The sequence below is a fragment of the Ovis aries genome, chromosome Y (assembly GCF_016772045.2).
Source record: "Ovis aries strain OAR_USU_Benz2616 breed Rambouillet chromosome Y, ARS-UI_Ramb_v3.0, whole genome shotgun sequence".
Classification (NCBI taxonomy): Eukaryota; Metazoa; Chordata; class Mammalia; order Artiodactyla; family Bovidae; genus Ovis; species Ovis aries.
In genome coordinates, this window is record NC_082741.1 from 10607904 (window position 1) to 10632376 (window position 24473).

Here is a 24473-nt window from a genome sequence, read left to right on the forward strand (position 1 = left end):
CCACAACATCCTCTCTGCACTGACCTAGGATGGGTCCTGCACTTGTTCAAAGTGGCAGCTAACACTACTGAGCCTCTCTCTGACTCTCAGGCTAGTCCTGGCCATATTAAAGCCACCGAGATATAATCCTGAGCCTGCAACCCGCTCCCTGCCTCTGAACTTTGGTGTGTCCTGCCCTTGGTGAATCTCCCATGAAGCACTCCCGATCCCACATCCCACTAGCTGCACTGAACAAAGCTCGGCATGCCTTGTGCAGGACCCCAACAAACACTCCTGAGGCCACATTTAGATCCCTACACTGACCATGCTCAGTCCTGCCCTTGTTTAAGCCATGAAAATTTCTCCTAAGCCCACATCTCGGTCCCTGTAATGAACCAGGCTACATTCTGGCTATCTTGAAGCGTCAGCAAATACTCCTGAATCAACATCTAAGTACCTGCACTGAACCTGACTTTGCCCAGAGCTTGTGAAAAACACTTGAAAAACGTACTGAGCCTTCCTCTCAGTCCCTGCACCAACCAGGCTGGGTCCTGCACTTGTTCAACCCCAAGAAATACTCCTGAACCTCATTTCGGTGCTTACATTGACCAGGCTGGATTCTGCTCTTGTTCGAAACCATGACAAATACTCTTGAACCGACTTCTTGGTCCCTGCACTGAACCAGGCTAACTCCTTCCCATGTTCAAGCACTGACAGACAACCCTGAGCCCAAATGTCTGTTCCAGCACTGAACAAGGCTAAGTGCTGCCCAGGTTCATGACTCCTAACAATAGGCCTGAGCCAAAATCTAGAGCCTGGCACTGAAGCATTTTGGGACCTGCCCCTGTTGCACCCCCAGCAAATGCTCCTGAGCCCACATGTTGATCCCTGTACTGATCCAGACTGGGTCCTGACCTTGTTCAAGCCCCAGACAATCGTTCCTGGGCCCACATCATGGTCCCTGAACTGAATTCTGCTGGGTCCTGCACCAGTTCCATGCCCTGACCAACACTTTTGAGCCCATACCTCATTCCCAGAACTCAGACAGGCTGGACCCTGCCTTTATTCAAGCCCTGACAAACACTCCTGAGCCCACAACATCATCTCTGCACTGACCTAGGATGGGTTCTGCATGTGTTCAAGGTGCCGGCCAACACTGCTGAGACTCTTTCTGACTCTCAGGCTAGTCTTGGCCATATTCAAGCCAGTGACCTATAATCCTGAGCCCGCAACTCGCTGCCTGCCTCTGAGATAGGGTGTTTCCTGCCCTTGGTCCATCCCCCAGGAAACATTCTGTATCCTGCGTCTCACTCACTGCACTGAACAAGGATCGACATGCCTTTGTGCAAGACCCCAGCAAACACTCTCGAGCCCACATTTCGATCCCTACACAGACCATGCTTGGTCATGCCCTTGTTCAAGACCACGACAAATACCCCTGAGTCCGCATCTTGGTCCCTGTACTGAACTGCGCTAAGTTCTGCCTATCTTGAAGCCTCAACAAATACTCTTGAATTGACATCTAAGTACCGACACTGAATCAGGTTTGGGGCAGACCTTGTGCAAGACCCTTGCAAACACTCCTGAGCCTCACTCTCGGACCCTGCACTGAACCAGGCTGGATCCTGCACTTGTTCAACCCCAGAAAATACTCCTGAGCCTCATTTCAGTGCTTATACTGACCAGGCAGGGCCCAGAACCCCGAATGACTGGCCTGCACTGCGGAGCTGATGGCCCTGCAGCTGGCGCTGGATCCCGTTAATAAGAAAGCCCAAAGGGTGCACACTTGCCTGAAACATAAGACCTGTGAGAGGCGGAAGATGCATCTAGAACATAGAAGTGCCATCATCCAGGGACTCCGTGTCTTCTGTGTCAAATTTGTATCCCTTGGTTTGGTGCTTGTGATTTTTTATTTTATTTTTTTTAACCTGGGCTATTGCAAAAGTGTTTATAGATCTGACAGTTCTGGTATAAAATTTACATTTTTGGATGATTTATTGACTATGCCAAAGCCTTTGACTGTGTGGATCACAATAAACTGTGGAAAATTCTGAAAGAGATGGGAATACCAGACCACCTAACCTGCCTCTTGAGAAATCTGTATGCAGGTCAGGAAGCAACAGTTAGAACTGGACATGGAACAACAGACTGGTTCCAAATAGGAAAAGGAGTACGTCAAGGCTGTATATTGTCACCCTGCTTATTTAGCTTTTATGCAGAGTACATCATGAGAAACGCTGAACTGGAAGGAACAGAAGCTGGAATCAGGATTGCTGGGAGAAATATCAATAACCTCAGATATGAAGATGACACCACCCTTATGGCAGAAAGTGAAGAGGAACTAAAAAGCCTCTGGATGAAAGTGAAAGAGGAGAGTGAAAAAGTTGGCTTAAAGCTCAACATTCAGAAAAAGATCATGGCAGCCGGTCCCATCACTTCATGAGAAATAGATTGGGAAACAGTGGAAATACTGTCACACTTTATATTGGGGGCTCCAAAATCACTGCAGATGGTGATTGCGGCCAAGCAATTAAAAGACGCTTAGTCCTTGGAAGACAAATTTTGACCAACCTAGATAACATATTCAAAAGAAGAGACATTACTTTGCTGACTAAGGTCAGTCTAGTCAAGGCTATGGTATTTCCTGTTGTCATGTATGGATGTGTGAGCCAGACTTGAAGAAGGCTGAGCACGAAAGAATTGATGCTTTTGAATTGCAGTTTTGGAGAAGACTCTTGAGAGTCCCTTGGACTGCAAGGAGATCCAACCAATCCATTCTGAAGAAGATCAGCCCTGGGATTTCTTTGGAAGGAATGATGCTAAAGCTGAAACTCCAGTACTTTGACCACCTCATGTAAAGTGTTGACTCATTAGAAAAGACCCTGATGCTGGGAGGGATTGGCGGCAGGAGGAGGAGGGTCGACAGAGGATGAGATGGCTGGATGGTATCACTGACTCGATGCACGTGAGTCTGAGTGAACTCCGGGAGTTGGTGATGGATAGGGAGGCCTGGTGTGCTGCAATTCATGGGGTCGCAAAGCGTCAGACACGACTGAGTGAATGAACTGAACTGAACTGAACTGAACAGTTACCTTCCAGCATATCTGTTCCTGATATTAGGTGTGATATTCTTGCTGTTCTGGCTACCACAAATTGATACTTGGGCCTTTCTTGCAGAGGTTCCAGTCAGAATTGTCATTAGCACCAGGGACTCTTCAGAGAAAAGGCTTGTCTGGAATCCACATCTACTCTGAAAAGCTGAGTGAATTTAACGGTTAGGTTGGGATGTTTAAGCGGTCATATTGGTTCTAGCTAGGAGTGCTTGTTTTCCAGAAGAAAGCTAACTTTCATGATGCTGAGGTCCATCTTAGGGCCTTCCTGTTAGGAACAGAACCTCTTCTGGTAGTGCATGCATAGGCACAGCCTTGGGCCTTGTTCGGCGTTCATGCAGTCTGTGTCAACATAAATGTGACAAGTTAAGTAATAGTAAGTTGAAGTCATAACAATGTCATTCTACACTTTAGGCTAGATTTGTTCTTCCAGGACTTTTACCTCTAGCATCTAGAGGCTCCTTCACCTAAAGCAGTTTATGAACTACCCACAAATGTTAGTTTTGATGAGCAACCAAGATGAAGACATGCTTCACTTCATGACCAACTTGAAGGTCAGGTAGGGACACTGATGATTGTGGAGCAGAGGTGACCAAGGAGGGGAGAGGACATGGTTTATCCCTGAAAACTGGAAAGGACAGCTCCTCTGTAAAGAGGTTTCACACCCACCCCACCACCCCACTGCCCACACTTTGTCTGGCAGGTGGAGGAATGCAGGCATCCCACTCAACACTACAAGATCACATTGTCCTTTCAGAGGAATAGGTATTTCCAGAATTAAGTGATTTTTAAGGAGTTTCTGATTAACATCACTGGCAAGAGGCAGCTCCCTGGATTTTGAGGGTGGGAACAGAAAAGTGTAGGTTGCATTGGAAAGTGATTTAGGTCTTTCTCCCATACTCCTTTTCTTGCAGGATACCAAGCATCTCATTCCACTCCCATTCAGTGGTACCCGGGGTTTGAATGTAAGGCATACAGCTGCAGGCACCATGACAGCAGCGTTAATTTCTTCAACTGCTTCTTTGACCATGACTTCACAGGATCTGACTGGATTGCTGAGGTGGTCAAATTCGTGATTTATATTGGATTTCTTGGTGGTGCACAGGTGGGCTCATGGACTGGCCAGCCCTGTGCTGACCTTGCTCATTTCCCTGGCAGATCATCATAAAGGATCTGTGGTGCAATCCTTTGCAGTACTATGTAAAGAGGAAGACTCCAACACGAGATGTCCCGGGAGGACGAGAGTTGGGGCCTCCGGGACTGAGCACTGGTATAAGTGTTGTCCAGCAACTTCGGTCATTTATTTCACTTGTGGAGAAAGTGAGATTCCATGGAATACAGAGTGACACCAGGGCATGAGGGAATCAACAAGAGACAGCAAGGGTACAGAACTGTAGTGAAAAACAGGTCTAACTAGAGAACCTTGAGGTAGATGAAGTGGCCTGGCCAGGTCAAAGTCACTCCAATTTATATCTAAGTCACTTTTGAAGAAAGTGAGACTCCTTGGAATAGAGAGTGACACCAGGCCATGAGGGAATCAGTAAGAGCAAGTGTAGAAAACTGTATAGAAAAAACAGGTTCTGACTAGAGAAGGTTGAGGTAGCTGAAGTAGCCTGGACAGGCCAAAGTCACTCCAGTTTATATCTGAGTCAGCTGCACATCTCTGAACTGTCATTCCATGGCCAACAAGTCCACCTTCAGGCTCCTCTTAAATTGGGGCTCATCTACTATTCCTCATGAAGTGTCCTTTCCAAAAAAGACAGTGATTCTCCTTTGTGCAAGGCAATTCCCCCACTAACCCATAATTTGATTCAATTTTGATAATCACACTGGCACCTTCATTCTGAAATACTGACCACTGTGCAGGATTATGGAGAATAGTCTCTTATTTATTTTAACTGTAGGATAATTACTTTGCAATATCTTGACAGATATTGCTGTACACTGCCCAACATGAATCACCCATAGGTATACACATGTCCCCCCAAATACTGAACTCACCACTCACCGCCCTCCCCTACCTGTCTATGGGTTGTCCCACAACATGACTTTGGTTGCCTGACTTCACGCATCAAACTTGCACTGATTATCAATTTTACATAAGGTAATGTAAATATTTCAAGTCTACTTTTTCAAATTTACCCACCATTACCATCTCCCACTGAGTCCAAAATCTGTTCTTTATATGTTTGTGTCCTATTTTTGCCCTGCATGTTGGATGTTCAGTACAACCTACATGGTCCTCAACTCCATATATTTGTGTTAACATACAGTGTTTGTTTTTCTCTTTCTGACTGACTTCACTCAGTATAGTAGGCTCTACTTTCATTCCATCTCATTAGAACTGACTTTGACACGTTCCTTTTTAGAGCTGAGTAACACACCATTGTGTATCTGTACCCCAACTTCCATATGACTTCATCTGCCAATGGACATATAGGTTGCTTTCATGTCCTAGCTATTGTAAGCAGTTCTAGGGTGAAGACTGGGATACGTGTTTTTAGTATATGCTTAGAGGAGATGTAAAAGTTCACAGACTCTCTGTTGTGGAAACTGACTTGAAAGGTTAAAGCTGTCTTTAGTGTTTTGAGAGAGGGTAGGTTTACATATCTGTGTCTCTCTCTGTTTTGAGAGGAAGCCTCCCTGCCCCACAATTTTGAGAAACTTATGATGGAGTGTCCCCCTTTACCTAAAATAGAAAACTGATGAAGCTGCTTTATGTGAATCAATGGCCAGCATATTTATCTTGGATGGGAAAGTAATGAAGAGTGGTCTGGTGCTGAAACAGATCGAGAGGGAGACACAAGTAAACCTGAAATATTTCCAAAGGATAAAAAACATCAACTTCATGTGTCTGTGTATTGTTTGGGAAGGTCCTCAGGACAAATAGTTCAGGTGCATGTAGGATTCTCAGTTTTCCACGTGGGAATTACCAGTACATGGAGAGTGGTAGCAGGGCTTAAGTCATATGTTGGGGTTTTGTCAGGGGATGCAGTTCTTCCTGTGGAGTAGGGGTTTGGGAGGATGGAGAAAGATGAGGGGCCTATTACCTGTGGGTCTGTCAGTTTTACAAGGGAAATGTGGATGTTCATGGAAAGGGTCGGGTGAACAAGGACCAGAGATCGAAAGAATGGAATGCAATTTTGTTGGAAGGTTGGGGCCCAGGTATCTTCTCTGTTGCATATCATCAGATATTCTAAGAGTACAGAACTTAATATTCAACACTCTATGAACCTACAAAGCCATATGGATATGAGTGTGTATATGAGTGCACGGTCAGCTTTACTGAGAGTTTGCTAGGGCAAACTAGAGAGAGCTAGTGTTCCAGGCAACATCTTAGGGGATCAGGTATAAGGTATATGGAGGGGGGCTGTGACCTAGGGAGAAAGTGAGGGGTGGGAAGGCAGTGAGGATATTATTTTCTTGCAAAATTGACCAGGAGAAAAGATAAATTTCAAGGAATTAGATAAAGGAAAACAGATCCCATCATAGATGTTTGAGGTCATTTGAACTTTGTTATTTTCTCCAGGAACTCAGTTTAGGTACAAAGTGTGCATGGGCAGAAGTGAGGGGAATGAGGATGTTAGGGCCAGCCTACCCAGCCATGTGCTCTGTGTCCCATGCTGCTGCTGCTGCTATGGCTCAGTGCTTAACATCCCTTTTTCCAGGAAGGCTTAAGCTCTTTGCACAAGGCCCTCTATCAAACCAAGGTGAAGAAATAACATTTTTCTCAGGAACCCTCCAGTGCCAGTGTCTCTTCCTTGTTGAATGGCTCAGCACAGACTATTTTCAACCACAAGGGACCTGTCCTTCTAGGGCTTTGTCACTACTCTCTGGGCCAAGGGCCAATGGGAACACCTGGAGCATACAGAGTTCACAGAGGGACTGGTCAGCACTTAGGGTGGTCCTTCTGAAGTAGATAACTGCCTTCTGGAATTGTGTCCACCTTTGGATTGGGCAAAGGACAGACTGGCACAAATGGAGTAGGGAGAGCTCAACATTGTCCCCCACCACATGTCCTCTCATCCCAGATAGAATGTCTCCAACATGGGCATGCTTGAGGGTGATGTCCCACATGAATTTCTGTCCCACCTGAAGATCCCACTCCACAACTTTTCTCCCTAAAGCAGCATTTCTTTTGAGGGCAAAGGGTTAATGTTGAACGTCAAACTTCAAGGGTCTGTGAATGTCCCCGTCAAGGTGCCCTAAATGAGATCTCCTGCTCAGTGTCAGCTTTTGCATTTAAATATCTACACTACAGGTTTGCCCCTTATACAGAGAAGCATCTACAGCTCTAGAAGGCAAGGATTTGCCTTCTCTGGGTGCTTTTTGAACAACCAGCACAGGAAACACAGGAAACTTCTCTTCTTACTTTTTTAACCTATAAACTTCAAACAATCCTAGGAGAAACGTCAAGCTGTTACTTGTCTTTCTCAGCGCTCATTCAAGACAAACTAAAGCAGAAACTATTATGTAATAACTCTACAGCGTCTGTGAGGTGGCATATTGGGGCATGGATTTCAGGACCTTAGTCTTGGCTCATTCTAGGGACTGCATGGCATTTATCCACATTCACAAGTTTTACTGAGGCATCGCAAGGATATTAAAGACAAGAAAAGTTTAGGACAGGGTTCCCCAATTCCTAATACTTCCTGCCAATGCTTCAGGACCAGGGGTGGCTTTAGCTCTAACCTGTCCTGGAGTGAAGAGCACAGAGATAGATAGTCCTGGATCAGTTAGTAAAACTGAACTGTGGATGGTTGACTGGATGGTCATTCTCTGGAAACTTGCCATGACTTTTTTCCCAGTTTCTTTAGAGCTTTACTTGGGCCCTAAAGTCTTGGTGCTATTAGATTTTACCGCACATTGGATGTGTTGTGTATGGTTTTCTTCCACTGAATATCAATGCATGTGAAACTTTGCTGGCTCAATCACCCTGAGCTGCATTTGCTTCCTGTTCCCTGGATGTGTTCATGTTTTCTCTGAATAGAATGAAGGCTGGATGTCTCCATTGTGTTTGCCCATGAATGTGAGTTGATGTTTCTTCCTGTGGATCTGTGTATGCCTCCTGTCTTCTTTCATGATGCACACATGCTTTGCCACTATGCACAGCCCTGCTGCCATAGCTGTCTGAGTTCTTGCACATCCCTATTCAACATATATGCGTTGTGTTGCTCATATTCTCTCATTTTTTTTAAAGTTTGGGTATCTTTGTTAGAATGCATGTGAATTTGACCCTTTCTTTCATTGCTGGATCAAATGCTTCCAACATCTTGAATTGTGACTTTTTAAGACTTCCATGATATTTGTGCACATCAAGAAATGCTGCATCACAAGAATAGTTAACATGACCCACATCTGGAAAGAAGAATATCCACATACTTACACTAATGCCTAATGGGCAAGACTATCACTCCTTGAAGTGAGAATATTAATTAGGATCACAGAGAGCAAAGATGTTTCTGGAAAGCATCTGTCAGGAAAATTTTATCTGTCAAGAAAGATTTGGCATTGACTTGTTAAGTGTTCTATAAACAATACTGTAGCATTGAAATACATTGACTTTTACCCCTACCCGTGTATTCTTGCATTGATCATTAAACTGACATTGCCCATGCAGAATTTCTTCATGATTATCAGTAAATCATCACCAGGTGATATGAATTGGGGCTGCCTTTCTGTAAAGAAAAAGTGGTTAAAGAATTCTTTTTCCAGAGAGAAGGGGTACATGATCAGTTTCAATTTCAAATTCCCTTGCTATTTCTGTGTCATTTCTGGAAGAAATGCACTTGGACTGGAATTACAACAACTTTATAGGCACTGTGAAATACTCCATGGCGACAGAAGTAGAGAACACAGGTATACGTCACTCAACTGTCCACAGTGAGGACTTCCAACCCTGCCAACCTCTTTGCATGTTAGTCCACCTTGTGAGCAAATCCCATTCCCCTTCCAGGATATATCATAGAAGAGGACAGTACTTGATCAACTAGTGAGTGAAAAAATTAACTGGGACAAAAAAGAGGGGTGCATACCAAAGTCCATTATACTGGATAAGTAAACCAATAGTTTTTCAGGTGTTCAGGTTTTGTTTCAGAATTGTTGGGTGTGTGTATATGTGTGTGTGTGGGTGCACACACATGTGCACTGGCAAAAATATGTGTGTGAGCTCTCTGAACAGGCCTGGCTGGGGGATGGAAGAATGGACACTGAAAACCTGAAAGAGTCTGTATAAGGTATAAAGATCTTGCCAGAGCAGAAGCACTGATGCCCTGCAAAAAAGCTCAGGGATCTCATGATGGAGCAAGCTGTATGTCTAGACAGGTATGTAAGTGTAAACATGGATTCCGGAACAGAAAGGATAGGCAGGCCAAAAGCACCTGGGGGCAGTCATGGAGGATACAAAGGAGCAGAATGGGCCAGATTCCCAGGCACAGAAGAGGGGCTACACACAGCCCCTAGGCACCCGGCTACAAAGGGTTTTCTATCCTCAAGTGAAGGAGCACTCTTTCCGCAACATGACCAGCCATATAAACACAGCTTGCCCTTTTCCTCTTAGGTTTGGGAGACTGATGGCTCTGTAGCATAAGCAGCTGCTACATTCAGAGTTTGCCAGCTTGAAACATCACTCCTTAAAAGGGTGTCTTAGGTTGATCCTCTCACCCCTCCCAGTGCAACAGGCCTGGGCTGATGGGGTAGGCTGGGGTGTGTTCTCACCTGGAGGCTGGATAAGAACAGAACTCCTTTGAAAGGGACTCTGTAAAATAAATGGGCAGATTTCAATTCCTCTGGCACTGGTGAGTCATGGCTCTTAGCAAGACACTCTTCTTAGCATCTCTGGATTTAGAGATGAATCTCTCTCTACATAGAGAATTCCATGTTTGTGTTACATTTTGACATGCGGGCAAAAGTGTCGTATATGAAGTATGGAACTCATTATTTCACATAAGAATACAAGCATTAAGTTTTATTGAATGAATAATGGAATTCTCTATATTTCACCTGTGAAAATCTCACCACAAACTTTCCAAAGCAAAAATGGAATTCTCCATATTTTGTATGAAAAGTACGCACCTATTATTTTCCTACATGAAATATGTAGTTCTGTGTATTTAACGAATGAAAATCTGGGCACTGATTTTCCTACATGAAATGTGGATTTCTCTACTTTGGCATTTGAAACTAGGCACAGAGCTTTTTCCTATGAAGTATGAAATTCTTGTATTTCACATTGAATTGGGAATAAAGACGGTAACATGAAAATGGAACTTTTCATATTCTCATTTGAAAATCTGTGTGCTGACTTTCCTTCATGAAATACGGAATACTGTATACTTAACAATGGAAAGATTTGGCATCAATTTTCCTACAAGAAATATGGAATTTTTTTATTTCATACATAGAGTGATTTTCATGCCTGAGGTATGGAGTGATTATAAATTAAAATATGAAGTCAATTCTAGTTCAAGGTGGTGAACTGGTGGTGAACTGGTATGTTAAAAACTTTGAGGATGTGATCACACCTAATAATTGAACACTTCCTGTTCTGAAACTCAGAGACTTGATAAACATTTTTCTTTTATTCAAAATGGGGGGAACAGATATACTAAATAAGAGATGTAACCCCAAGACCTGGATTTTATCTCTTTAGCCACACTTACTCTTCAGCGGGGTTGCTTTAAAAAGCCACATGTAAGAACAATCAGTTTGTGGACCTGGACAGCTGTGGTCAGCAGGCCTGGTGTGAATTCACAAGTGAGCTCAAAGGCAGTCAAGAGGGTATTCTAGATCCTGGCTGCTGCTGCTGCTACGTCGCTTCAGTCGTATCCATCTCTGTGTGACCCCAGAGACAGCAGCCCACCAGGCTCCCCCATCCCTGGGATTCTCCAGGCAAGAACACTGGAGTGGGTTGCCATTTCCTTCTCCAATGCATGAAAGTGAAAGTGAAGTCGTTCAGTCATGTCCGACTCTTAGTGACCCCGTGGACTGCAGCCTACCCGGCTCCTCCATCTACGGGATTCTCCAGGCAACAGTACTAGAGTGGGGTGCCATTGCCTCCTCCATAGATCCTGGCTACTAGCATTCGAATGTGAATTAAGACATCCACGGATAATTTGACCCTGAACAAGCTGTTTGACCTGGCCAGATCTCAGTGGGCTCACTATAAAATGGGTGTGAGGACCTCCCTGGACCTCCAGTGGTTGAGACCTTGCCTTCCAATAATGGGGGTATGGCTTTGATTCCCAACTAGGGGAGATACGATTCCATGTGCCTTGTAATAAAAAGAAAAGTTTTCAAAGAAGGAAAATAAAGTGATATTACAACAAATTCATAAAAGACTTAAAAACTGTACGCATTAAAAACATACTACTGATAAGAAGCCCAATGAGACGTTGGGCAGCAACCTGCTTTCATTCTACAACTATGTAGCAATTACTGTCCTAGAACCCAGCAGGGAGCAGAAGGGACTCCCCAGAGAGCTGCAATTCTGGTGGTGATTTTCACTTACTGGATTCTACAGACATGAACCTGCATATCACTCCAGAGCACTCTCATCCAACAGCAAGGAGATCTGGAAGCTTTACTTGCCCAGATTAATCAGTGAGCATAAAAGCACTTGGAAAATTAGGAGAGAAGTAGAGACGAGGGCTTGGGTGGTGGATAGGACCCTTTGGAATCTGGAATTAGCAGATGCAAACTATCATACATAGAATAAACAACAAGGTCCTCCTGTATAGCACAGGGAACTAGAATCAATGTCCTGTGCTAAACCATAATTTAAGGGAATATGAAAAATATATGTGTATATAACTGAATCATTTTCTTTTACAGTAGAAATTAATACATTGTATATCATCTATACTTCAAGAAAATAAATTTTAGAAGACAGAACCTAAATGTATAGTGTTCCCACAGGTGAACACAGAGCAGGCATGCCTGCCCACCATGTTCCTAACAAGGAACATGCCAAGAGGACAGGTGAGTTGGGAAGGGACTCCACCACTTCCAGGTCCTCTTTAATTCCTGGAAAGGTCCAAGGCTAGCCCTCCCCTATCCCACCACTGGCATTCACTTGGCTAGTGTATTTTAGCAGCGTCTGCAGTGACTTCAGATGAAGTGGTGGCGATGGGTGGGACTGATCGAAGATGCAAGAGTGCTTGTGGACCCTGAGCTGTTGACCAGGAGCAACGACTAGGTGCTGGTCACCAGGGTGTTGGTGGAAGTGGATGGGTTCTGTGTGATCTCTTTGTGCTGGACAGCTGTGAAAGCAAATGGCTCTTGGTCACACCACTGCCTGAGGAAGCCTGTCCCAATCCACACTCTTCGAGTTTCCCTGCTTTCCAGAGACAATGATTCTCCCATTGGCCAAACTTTAGCAAAGCTCCAAGGAGTCCTTTCTCAGCAAGGCCTCCACGTAGGTCTTTAAGGACTAATACGGTTTCTAGCAGCTCAAGGCTGCATCCCTAGGATGACCCACACCCCTTTAAAGTCCCACCTAAGAAAACTCAAGGCTGCCAATAGAATTGCCTGTTTGCTCCCGTTAATACCTAATGATAGGGCCATTTGCCCTGTCTCTATGAGAGGGCAGGAGCCTACCTTTAAGAGGTAACTGAGTTAGCAACCTCAGATATTTCACATGGACCAACACCCCTTTCCCACTTTGTGTAAAATTGTCATTTTCTGACTCTATAGAATTCCCATGATTCCCCCTCCATATTCCCTATTCTCCTTTTAAAACCCCAGTGCACTGTGTACACATTGAAATTGACTTCAGTTCATGCAGGATGTTTTGCCCTACTTCAATAGTAAATAGCAGATTAAAATCTATCCTAACTACTTCAACTAGTTCTGGCCAGTTTTTAAAAAATGTTTAACAGGACAATCTAGGAATTAGGAACCACACCATCAATGAGCTCCTTCTTGCCAGCTCGCAACTTCCCCTGGAAGGCTCATTATACTTAAGGGCTGTGATTCAGCAGTGTGGAACTCCCCATCCAGACTCGGTTCTGCCACAGCAAAACTTCAGACAGCAGGATCAGTCCAGCTGTACTCCCCCACTCGGTGTCCAATCTTATGGTCTTCCTCCACCCCAGTCTTTGAAGAGTTTCACTGGGGGCCAGTTCCATATCTGGCTATTCCTTCATTTCACAACCTGCTGCAACTCTTACCTGTTCTCCTCCTGATGGTGCACTCAGTATGTGAGAGTTTCAATCCAAGAGCCCAATAATGAAGGATCTCAATGCAGGTTTCCTCACGAAACAAGACCAGTACCAGTCCTCATGAGAGCCAGACAAACTAGTCCCCATCAGATCAGTGCTTTGTTCTGCTTTCGTCATCCCAGAAAGAGACTCCAGCTGGGAGCTGTCATTCTGTACTATGACAATGGTTCTTGATGCTGGCTCTTTTGCATTGGCTGGTGGGTGCTAATCCCTAGTTATTAAGGTATCCTTTATCATCCACTTCTCATACTGTACTCTTTCAAAAGTTATGCCCTGGGGGTTCACAGACATGCACAAGGAAACTTATACAAAGGTATTCATTGTAGCAATGCTTACAACACATAAAAACTGGAAGCAACCAAACTGTCTATCTGCAGGTGAATACTTTATTAAATAAACTGTGGGATATTATACATCAGTGCAAAAGAAAAAGAGAGAGCTACATGCACTAACACGGATTGACCTCCAACACATGCTGAAAGGTGGGGGGAGGAAAAGGCAAAGAATTTACCATTTTGATGTTTTCAAATAGAAAAAATAAAACTAATATCTTTGTGAAGTTATATGGGAAGATGGAGGCTGCTGCTGCTGGCTTTGCTGCTTCTGCTGCTGCAGGCGCTGCATGTTCTGCATGGGCCACTTCTGGGAGGTCGTTTGAAACTACTTGATGAGTTACACACAGCCAGCTGCATGGCTGGGGCAGTCTCCTTTGGTAAAAGCGGCCTCTGCTTTTTCACTGGGTTTCCCATGGTGCTGGTGGTAGTGGCAGCTTGGCCATGACCATACAGGTGCTGCTGGTGGTGGCCATGACCCCAGCCATGGGAGTTTGGGAGGATGAGAGGTCGAGGACCAGCACCTTAGGGGGAGTCTGGCTGCCTGTTGCTGTGGATGGTGGAACTTTACCTACAACTGAAGCCAACACATGAAAAAACAAAACAGAAGGTAAATGGGACTCAGGCTGAACTGCAGGGTCTCCAGGCCAGTGAGTTCTAGGTCACCATCCCAGGATACCATGCCATGGACCTCCCCGATAATGAGCACATTCTCATTTTATATGCTTAGGCCACTTCTGCAGCATGTGCTAGCTTAAAAAAAAAATCAGCCTCCTTGGGTTACATGCTTGCTGACATTTGAGATACTTGCCAACTTCTCTGGGGGACTGAGGCCAATATAACACAGCCCTTGGCCTGGAGTTGCCCACCTGCTAGTCGATGACCCAGTGGATGAACAGAATCTTGCAAGTGCCTTATTTTACAAAGTTAGAATTCAGTAAGCACTTTGAGAAGGACTTAGCTAAAGTCCATCTGGACATTAAGAGAAAATCTTTCCTTGGTCAGGAAATCTACAGAGGATGCACCCCAAAATATCAGACAGCCTCTCAGTGGCCAAAGCAATGAACAACAATGAATCACCCAGAAGGAATAGTATTGTCTTTCATTTCTTCTAATTTCTACCAGAATAGTCTCAGCATGGCCTGGAACCTTGACCCATAACACTCAAGGGAACTCCACACAATGGTATTTATGGAGTATTTAGAAGCATTGCTTTTGTTTTGACTGCAGTTATCCATTGTGTATCTTTTATGCAGAGTACAAAATACTGTTTTGCCTACTGTCTTGTAATCAAGTATAAGTCCAAAATTGAAATTGATCTTTTTTAAAGAGCAGATGCTTCATATAAAAAATATATTAAGGCAGTAATTGTACCAGCAGGTTGGGAATGACAAAAAAAAAAAAAAAAAAGAATACAAGTGACTAGAGTTTGAAATGTATCTACATGGAGGAACTGGGCTATGGATGTGGATGGCAGGATTTCAACAGCAGCAGGGAAAATTTGGAAAACAGTTTTAGCCAAGAAATGCCCAGGAATAGGCAGAAGTTGGGTGAGTGAGGACAGGCAGTGAGAAGTGCTGGCTAGAAGGCAGGTTAGAACCTGCCTGAAGCACTGAGCAGCAGAGAGGGGTGACCACATGAGTATTCATCTGTGAGGGGAAGGGGGTCAGCTATGAATGCTGACACTAGAGAGATGAACATGCACCCCTCTGAGGGGGTCCCCTCGGGTTCACACAAAAAACACTGGTGCAAGTCAGCATCCTTTATCTCAGACGATGTGCCTGGACACACTGCCACACACTTTTAATAAGGACTGAAAGTGAAGTCACTCAGTCGTGTCCAACTCTTTTGCAACCTCATGGACTGTAGCCCTCCAGGCTCCTCTGTACATGGGATATCCCAGGCAAGCATGCTGGAGTGGGTTGCCATTTCCTTCCCTAAGGGAACTTCCTAACCCAGGAAAGAAATCTGTGCCTCCAGGACTGCACGCACATCCTTTACTATCTGAGCCACCAAGGAAGCCCTTAATGACAACACCTCTTTTAGGGCCCAGCATGCTTCTGCTGCATGACTCCATGCCTGTCATTTTTAGATTTCTATCACCCAGAAAAGACAGGAGTTCTTGATTATTGTAGGGGAAAGTTTCAGTTAACTGTGGGTCTGTGACAACCAAGGGGTGTAAAAGGAAAAGTGTGCTGACAGGCTGATTTTTCTGCCTAGGTGTGGGGGTGTCTTGGTTGTTACACAACTGGCTGGCCCTTTTGCTCCTTTGGGGAAGAATTCAGCCAATATCCGGGGCAGGAACACAGGGTGGGGCTGGGAGCAGATCTCTACCAAGAGCGAGGAGCCCCTATCCTTTCCTAGGACAACCTTTTGGATATTGGTCACAGCCACTGCCCCTTCCCCTTGCAGGGGCAGAAGTGGTTTTGAGCTTGGCCCTTCTGAAAGGCAGAGATCCCAAAGGCAAGGCTTATAGGGTTGCAAAAGCAACCCTAGTGCCTCTCTTTTCTGCCATGAGATTAAAAAATATACTGTCCTTTTTTATTAGCTAGGCCAATACCTCCTTGCGCAAAGTGTAACCACAAAAAGGATCGTTCTCGCTCTCATCTTACAAAAGCAAATAGATGGCTTTGTAGTTTGGTACTCCTTTGATAGAGTCCCACTGGAGCTCTCTTCCAAATTAAAACAAACGACAACAGCAACAAAAACAGAAGTATGCAAGCTGAAAACATTCCAGGCTTGACATACTCTGGGGGTTTTAATTTAGACAATAATAATTTTTTTTTTAATTTCTAAAGGATACTGATGGTTTATTTAGGGGCAGGAGGGAGGAAAGGCAATGGAAAATTACATTTGTCCTAAAACTTTGGGAGTATATAATCACCTATATTCTCAAAAAGAAGTGAATTTCTTAAAGGTCAACACTCCAAATGCGACCCCACCCAGGTAGCCTACTTATATCACTTAGGGCACTGTCTTGTACGTTAAGAAAGGGCTTTTAAAGAGAAGGCTTGAAATGACTAATGTGACACAGGTTAAGTATAGTCACAGTTTCACAACTCTTAAGTTGTGATGCAAGGGCTTATCGCAGGGGGGTTTATGGTGGCCACAGCTCTGTTCTTGGAAAAGGATGAGCTGGTAAAGTCCTGGGTCTGGACATGTCTGCACCATCCGAGAGCCTGCCACCCCCACTTCACATCCACCCCACCCAGAGTCCTGGGAAGTGGATTCTTAATGTCCCAAAGTTTAATTTGGGGGACCTCATTTCCCCCTTCCTGCCACAGAAACAGGTTCTAAGGAAACACAAAAATGTTTAGGTTCTCAGCAGATAAAACCCACGAGAAGCTGGAAGGTCCTGAGGGAGGTGTTCCAGAGAGGGAAGGCTAGAAAGCTTTGCATATATCATCCCAGCATCCTGGAAGGCTCCTTCTCTTGCTCAGCTCTTTGGACTAATCCTTTTCCAGCCTCAGCCTCACTCCTGAGGAAGCATTCCCTCCCAGCTCGGACTCACATGTTCCAACTCGGTCAGGCCTGCACTCTGCCTGCACTTCCCTAAAGACCTATATATAGAAAACTATAAAACACTGATGACAGAAATCAAAGAGGACACTAATAGATGGAGAAATATACCATGTTCATGGATCAGAGGAATCAATATAATGAAAATGAGTATACTACCCAAAGCAATCTACAGATTCAGTGCAATCCCTACCAAGCTACCAGTAGTATTTTTCACAGAACTAGTACAAATAATTTAAAGATGTGTATGGAAATACAAAAAGTCTCGAATAGTCAAAGCAGTCGTGAGAAAGAAGAGTGGAATGGGAAGAATCAACTTGCCTGACTTTAGGCTCTACTACAAAGCCGCAGTCATCAAGACAGTATGGTACTGGCACAAAGACAGAAATATAGATCAATAGAACAAAATAGAAAGCCCAGAGATAAATCCACACACACAGGGACACCTTATCTTTGACAAAGGGGGCAAGAATATACAATGAAGTAAAGACAATCTCTTTAACAAGTGGTGCTGGGAAAACTGGTCAACCACTTGTAAAAGAATGAAACTAGATCACTTTCTAACACCACACACAAAAGTAAACTCAATGCATTAAAGATCTAAACATAAGACCAGAAAATATAAAACTAGATCACTTTCTAACACCGCACACAAAAATAAACTCAAAATGGATTAAAGATCTAAATGTAAGATCAGAAACTATAAAACTCCTAGAGGAGAACATAGGCAAAACACTCTCAGACATAAATCACAGCAGGATCCTCTATGATCCACCTCCCAGAATTCTGGAAATAAAAGCAAAAATAAACAAATGGGATCTAATTAAAATTAAAAGCTTCTGCACAACAAAGGAAACTATAAGCAAGGTGAAAAGACAGCCTTCTGAATGGGAGAAAATAATAGCAAATGAAGCAACTGACAAACAACTAATCTCAAAAATATACAAGCAACTTCTGCAGCTCAACTCCAGAAAAATAAACGACCCAATCAAAAAATGGGCCAAAGAACTAAATAGACATTTCTCCAAAGAAGACATACGGATGGCTAACAAACACATGAAAAGATGCTCAACATCACTCATTATTAGAGAAATGCAAATCAAAACCACAATGAGGTACCACTTCACACCAGTCAGAATGGCTGTGATCCAAAAATCTGCAAGCAATAAATGCTGGAGAGGGTGTGGAGAAAAGGGAACCCTCCTACACTGTTGGTGGGAATGCAAACTAGTACAGCCACTATGGAAAACAGTGTGGAGATTCCTTAAAAAATTGCAAATAGAACTACCTTATGACCCAGCAATCCCACTTCTGGGCATACACACCGAGGAAACCAGAATTGAAAGAGACACATGTACCCCAATGTTCATCGCAGCACTGTTTATAATAGCCAGGACATGGAAACAACCTAGATGTCCATCAGCAGATGAATGGATAAGAAAGCTGTGGTACATATACACAATGGAGTATTACTCAGCCGTTAAAAAGAATTCATTTGAATCAGTTCTGATGAGATGGATGAAACTGGAGCCGATTATACAGAGTAAAGTAAGCCAGAAAGAAAAACACCAATACAGTATACTAACACATATATATGGAATTTAGGAAGATGGCAATGACGACCCTGTATGCAAGACAGGGAAAGAGACACAGATGTGTATAACGGACTTTTGGACTCAGAGGGAGAGGGAGAGGGTGGGATGATTTGGGAGAATGACATTCTAACATGTATACTATCATGTGAATTGAATCGCCAGTCTATGTCTGACGCAGGATGCAGCATGCTTGGGGCTGGTGCATGGGGATGACCCAGAAAGATGTTATGGGGAGGGAGGTGGGAGGGGGGTTCATGTTTGGGAATGCATGAAAAAAAAAAAAATAAATAAATAAACAGAAAAAAAAATAAAAATAAAATAAATAAAATTAAAAGCTTCTGCACATGTAAGAATTGAATCGCCAGTCTATGTCTGACGCAGGATGCAGCATGCTTGGGGCTGGTGCATGGGAATGACCCAGAGAGATGTTATGGGGAGGGAGGTGGGAGGGGGGTTCATGTTTGGGAACGCATGTAAGAATTAAAGATTTTAAAATTTAAAAAATAAAAAACTAATAAAAAATAAAATAAAACCAATTCCATTAGTAAGAGACACATAGACCATAATATCCTAGAGACACAACTAGACAAAATTTTTTTTAATAGAATGGTCTCATTTTAAATTGAAACACATGAAGATTTTCTATATAAATAGATAACATGTTCATAAGTAGGAGGGGTGAATAGCAAAGAGATGTTTTATTATTATTATTAATAAACTATGTTAATTAGAAAAAAATAAAACCTTCTGCACAACAAAGGAAACTATAAGCAAGGTGAAAAGATAGCCTTCTGAATGGGAGAAAATAATAGCAAATGAAGCAACAGACAAGGAACTAATCTCACAAATATACAAGCAACTTATGCAGCTCAACTCCAGAAAAATAAACGACCCAATCAAAAAATGGGCCAAAGAACTAAATAGACATTTCTCCAAAGAAGACATACGGATGTCTAAGAAACACATGAAAAGATGCTCAACATCACTCGTTATCAGAGAAAAGCAAATCAAGACCACAGTGAGGTACCATGCCACACCAGTCAGAATGGCTGTGATCCAAAAGTCTGCAAGCAATAAATGCTGGAGAGGGTGTGGAGAAAAGGGAACCCTCTTACACTGTTGGTGGGAATGCGAACTAGTACAGCCACTATGGAGAACAGTGTGGAGATTCCTTAAAAACTGGAAATAGAACTGCCTTATGACCCAGCAATCCCACTGCTGGGCATACACACCAAGGAAACCAGAATTGAAAGAGACACGTGTACCCCATTGTTCATTTCAGCACTGTTTATAATAGCCAGGACATGGAAACAACCTAGATGTCCATCAGCAGATGAATGGATAAGAAAGCTGTGGTACATATAGACAATGGAGTATTACTCAGCCATTAAAAAGAATACATTTGAATCAGTTCTAATGAGATGGATGAAACTCGAGCCAATTATACAGAGTGATGTAAGCCAGAAAGAAAAACACCAATACAGTATACTAACACAGATATATGGAATTTAGAAAGATGGTAATGATGACCCTGTATGCGAGACAGCAAAAAAGACACAGGTGTGTAGAACGGCCTTTTGGACTCTGAGGAAGAGGGAGAGGGAGAGGGTGGGATGATTTGGGAGAATGGCATTGAAACATGTATACTATCATTTAAGAAATGAATCGCCAGTCTATGTTTGATACAGGATACAGGACGCTTGGGGCTGGTGCACAAGGATGATCCAGAGAGATGATATGGGGTGGGAGGTGGGGGGTTCAGGATTGGGAACTCATGTACACCTGTGGCAAATTCATGTCAATGTATGGCAAAACCAATACAGTATTGTAAAGTAAATAAAGTAAAAGTAAAAATTTAAAAGATAAAAAAATAAAAAACAAATAAAAAAAGATAATTCAATAAAGAGCTCAAAATTGGAAGCAACCTAGATGTTCATCAGCAGACGAATGCATGAGAAAGCTGGGGTATGTATACGCAGTCAACTATTATGCAGCCATTAAAAAGGATACATTTGAATCAGCTCTAATGAGGTGGATGAAACTGGAGCCTATTAAACCGAGTGAAGTAAGCCAGAAGGAAAAAATATCAATACAGCATACTAATGCATACCTATGGGTTTAGAATGGTAGTAGTGATAACCCTATATGCAAGACAGCAGAAGAGAAACTGATATATAGAACAGTCTTTTGTACTCTGGGAGAACACAAGGGTGGGTTGGTTTGCGAGAATGGCACATGAAAATAGCATGTATATTATCATATGTGAAACAGCCAGTCCAGGTTCGATGCATGAGACAGGGTGCTTGGGGCTGGTGCACTGGGATGACACAAAGAAATGGGATGCGGAGGGATGTGGAAGGGGTGTTTGGGATGGGGAACACATGTACACCCATGGCTGATTCATGTTAATGTATGGCAAAACCACTACGGTATTTTAGAGTAACTAGCCCCCAATTAAAATGAATACATTGATTATAAAAATAAAACTATGTTGCAAAAATAAGTGTAAGACAATAAAAATAACAGCAGTAAGAAAAAAACATGGTCCACATTAAAAAAAATTTTTAAGAAATAGAGAAGTTCATTTATACTCAAGGGTTCCTCAGGTGGCAGTAGTGGTAAAGAATCCACCTGCTAATGCAGGAGACATAAGAGACACAGGTTTGATCCCTGGGTCAGGAAGCTCCTCTGAGGAGGCCATGGCAACCCACTCTGGTATTCCTGCCTGGAGAATCCTGTGGACAGAGGAGCCTGGGATCTATAGGATCACAAAGAGTTGGACACGACTGAGAACACACATGTATTTATACTCACAATAGCGTGTGCTCCAGTAGGTAAATGTATGAGCACACAGCCTTGCACCCAAGTGTGCCATCACTGAGTATTCAGCCTGGCAAATGCAGGAGGACACAAGTGCGCAGCCTCAGCCATTCACAAAGCCATCGAGGTACTGTGGCCATCATGTGATTGCCACAAACTGCAGAGCAGCCCATGGTTAGGCTCTGAATAAGACAAAATATAGACTTCTCCAGTTTACACAATAATTGCAGCCCTGGAAAACTTTTATTAAATATAGGTGACAAAGCGCAGATAAGGGGTCTCCACTCAGGTTCTCATGAATGGGTTTGTACTTACTTAACTATCTGGTAGAACATTTGAAAATCATTCAAGCCTAAGATATGCAATGAAGCAGGCCCCCCCCCATGTGTAGTGACCCCCATTTCTGGCAACAGTCAATAATCACACCCGTAGAATTTTTCACAGTCACTCTTTCTTCTTCAAGAACTAGAGTCTCCTAGTCTAGGGTCACCCTCCCTTAGTGAGCCAGGAGGAGGTAGAGCTGACAGAGATGCCTCTTTATAAACTAAAGTGAAGTGGAGTCTCTCAGTCGTGTCTGACTCTTTGTGACACCATAGACTATACAATCCATGGAATCCCTCAGGCCAGAATACTGGAGGGGGTGGTGAGATTTCTGGGCCATTTTCCAGGATGTCTGTGCTTCTGCTGCCCCAAGATCTTTGTACCTTACACAAGCTCTTTCATGTTTTCAGTGTCTCCTCTTCCATCCCCCAGCCAGGCCAGATCAGAGAACTCACACAGTTTTCACCAGTGCACATGGGTGTGCATGCACATACACACACGCAACAATTCTGAAACGAAACTTGCATATATGGGGAAATATTGATTTGTCAGGAGCCACACTACACATTACTGACAAAATGGAGGCATGACCCAACTCCCTCTCTTTGTCCCACAGGCACGGACCTGAGATGAAGGAGTTAGGCCGTGTGATTCTGACTTGAATTTTCCCTTCCTTGGTTAAGTTGACTGAAAAGAATATTAAGGTGCTTATTGTTCTTGAGAGGAGCATGGGAAGGCACAAAGCCTTCTGCAGTTTTGCTCAGAGAATAATTCATAAAGTTAATCATTGACATTTATTAAAGGATCTTTACAAAAGAGTGGTCCAGGATGACCATGTAGGCTGCAGCTTGAGGCCATGGGAAGGATTGTTTTCTGAAACTTACCTGTGAGGGGAATGTTTATGGCAAAGGAGTTTGATGAATTTAGGGTTTATGAATATAAAAACAGAAGCTAAAGATTTAAAGAATGTTTTAATATTAGCATATTTTGCTATAGCTTATAGAGATTAGGAATTTTAGAGATATTAATATCCAGAAGGCTTTTAAAGAGACAGTGAGATCAGGATACTAGGGGAAAACAGGATTTAGAAAGATAAGAAATAAACTGAGGTTTGTGATATGCAGCCCAGATATAAGCATGAGTTACAATGTAATCATGAGTTAAAGTAAACACAATTCCAAGAGAACTGCTGCAGCAGAAACTCTGCTTGAAGGACAACAATGATTTATGGAGACAGTAAATCTGGGTGAGGGGAAATTGAAAATGTCAAACCTCTAACCTAATGCTTTTGTCAAAGTACAAAACAGAATCTAAAGCTTGAAATAAACATGCAGTCCAAAAAAACTAAATGAGAGGCTATATCATTACTCGCCAACACCGCCCATCCCTTCAGGTTGATTCCCTGGCTGCTGGAGCTGAACTCTGGCATTGGTTTACTTGTCCAGTATATGGATTTTTGTAAGCACCCCTCTTTTATGTCCCAGTTATTTGTTTCACTCTGTAGTTGATCAAGTCAGTGTCTTCTTCTACTTCTATGATATATCCTGAAAGGTGAATGGGATTTACTCATGAGGGTGATTGACATGCAGAGGTTGGCATGGTTGAAAGTCCTTACTATGGGCAGTGGAATGACATATACTTATGTTCTCTACTCCTGTCGCCTTGGACTGGCTCACAGTGCCAATCAGGTTGGTGTGATTCCATTCCCTGTGCTTTCCTTCCAGAAACGACGCAGAAAGAGCACGGGACTTTGAACTTGAAATTGGTCATGCACCCCTTGTTCCTGGGACAAGAATTCTTTAACAACTTTCTCTTTACAGAAAGGTAGCCCCAATTCCTATCACTTGGATGATGATTTACTTAAAATCATGAAGAAATTCTGCATCAGTAATGTCAGTTTAATGATCAATACAAGAATACATGGGTAGGGGTAAAATTTAATGTATTTCAATCCTTCAGTAGTGTTTGTAGAACACTTAACAAGCCAACCTCAAATCCTTCCTGATAGATAAATATTTTCTGACAGATACATTCCTGCGACATCTTTGACCTTTGTGATCCTAATTAACATTCTCATTTCAACGAGTGATATTCTTGCATGTTGGGCATTAATGTAAGGGTGTGAGTATTCTTGTTTCCACATGTGGGTCACTGTTAACTATTCCTGTGATAAAGCATTTCTTCCTGTGTAGAAATATCATGAAACCCTTTTAAAAAGTCCAATTCTATTAATGGCTGAGTAATACTCCATTGTGTTTATGTATCGCAGCTTTCTTATCCATTCATCTGCTGTTGGACACCTAGGTTGCTTCCATGTCCTGGCTATTATAAACAGTGTTGCAATGAACATTGGGGTACACGTGTCTCATTCAATTCTGGTTTCCTCGGTGTGTATGAAAACAGTGGGATTGCTGGGTCATAAGGCAGTTCTATTTCCGGTTTTTTAAGGAATCTCCACACTGTTCTCCATAATGGCTGTACTAGTTTGCATTCTTACCAACCATGTAAAAGGGTTCCCTTTTCTCCATTTGAATCAGTTCTAATGAGGTGGATTAAACTGGAGCCTATTATACAGAG

General features: G+C 43.1%; 1 pseudogene; it reads left to right on the forward strand.

Annotated features, from left to right (window-relative positions):
- Nucleotides 1-1709: 1709 nt before the first annotated feature.
- Nucleotides 1710-22529, forward strand: LOC132658898 (testis-specific Y-encoded protein 3-like; annotated as a pseudogene).
- The last annotated feature ends 1944 nt before the right edge of the window (nt 22530-24473 follow it).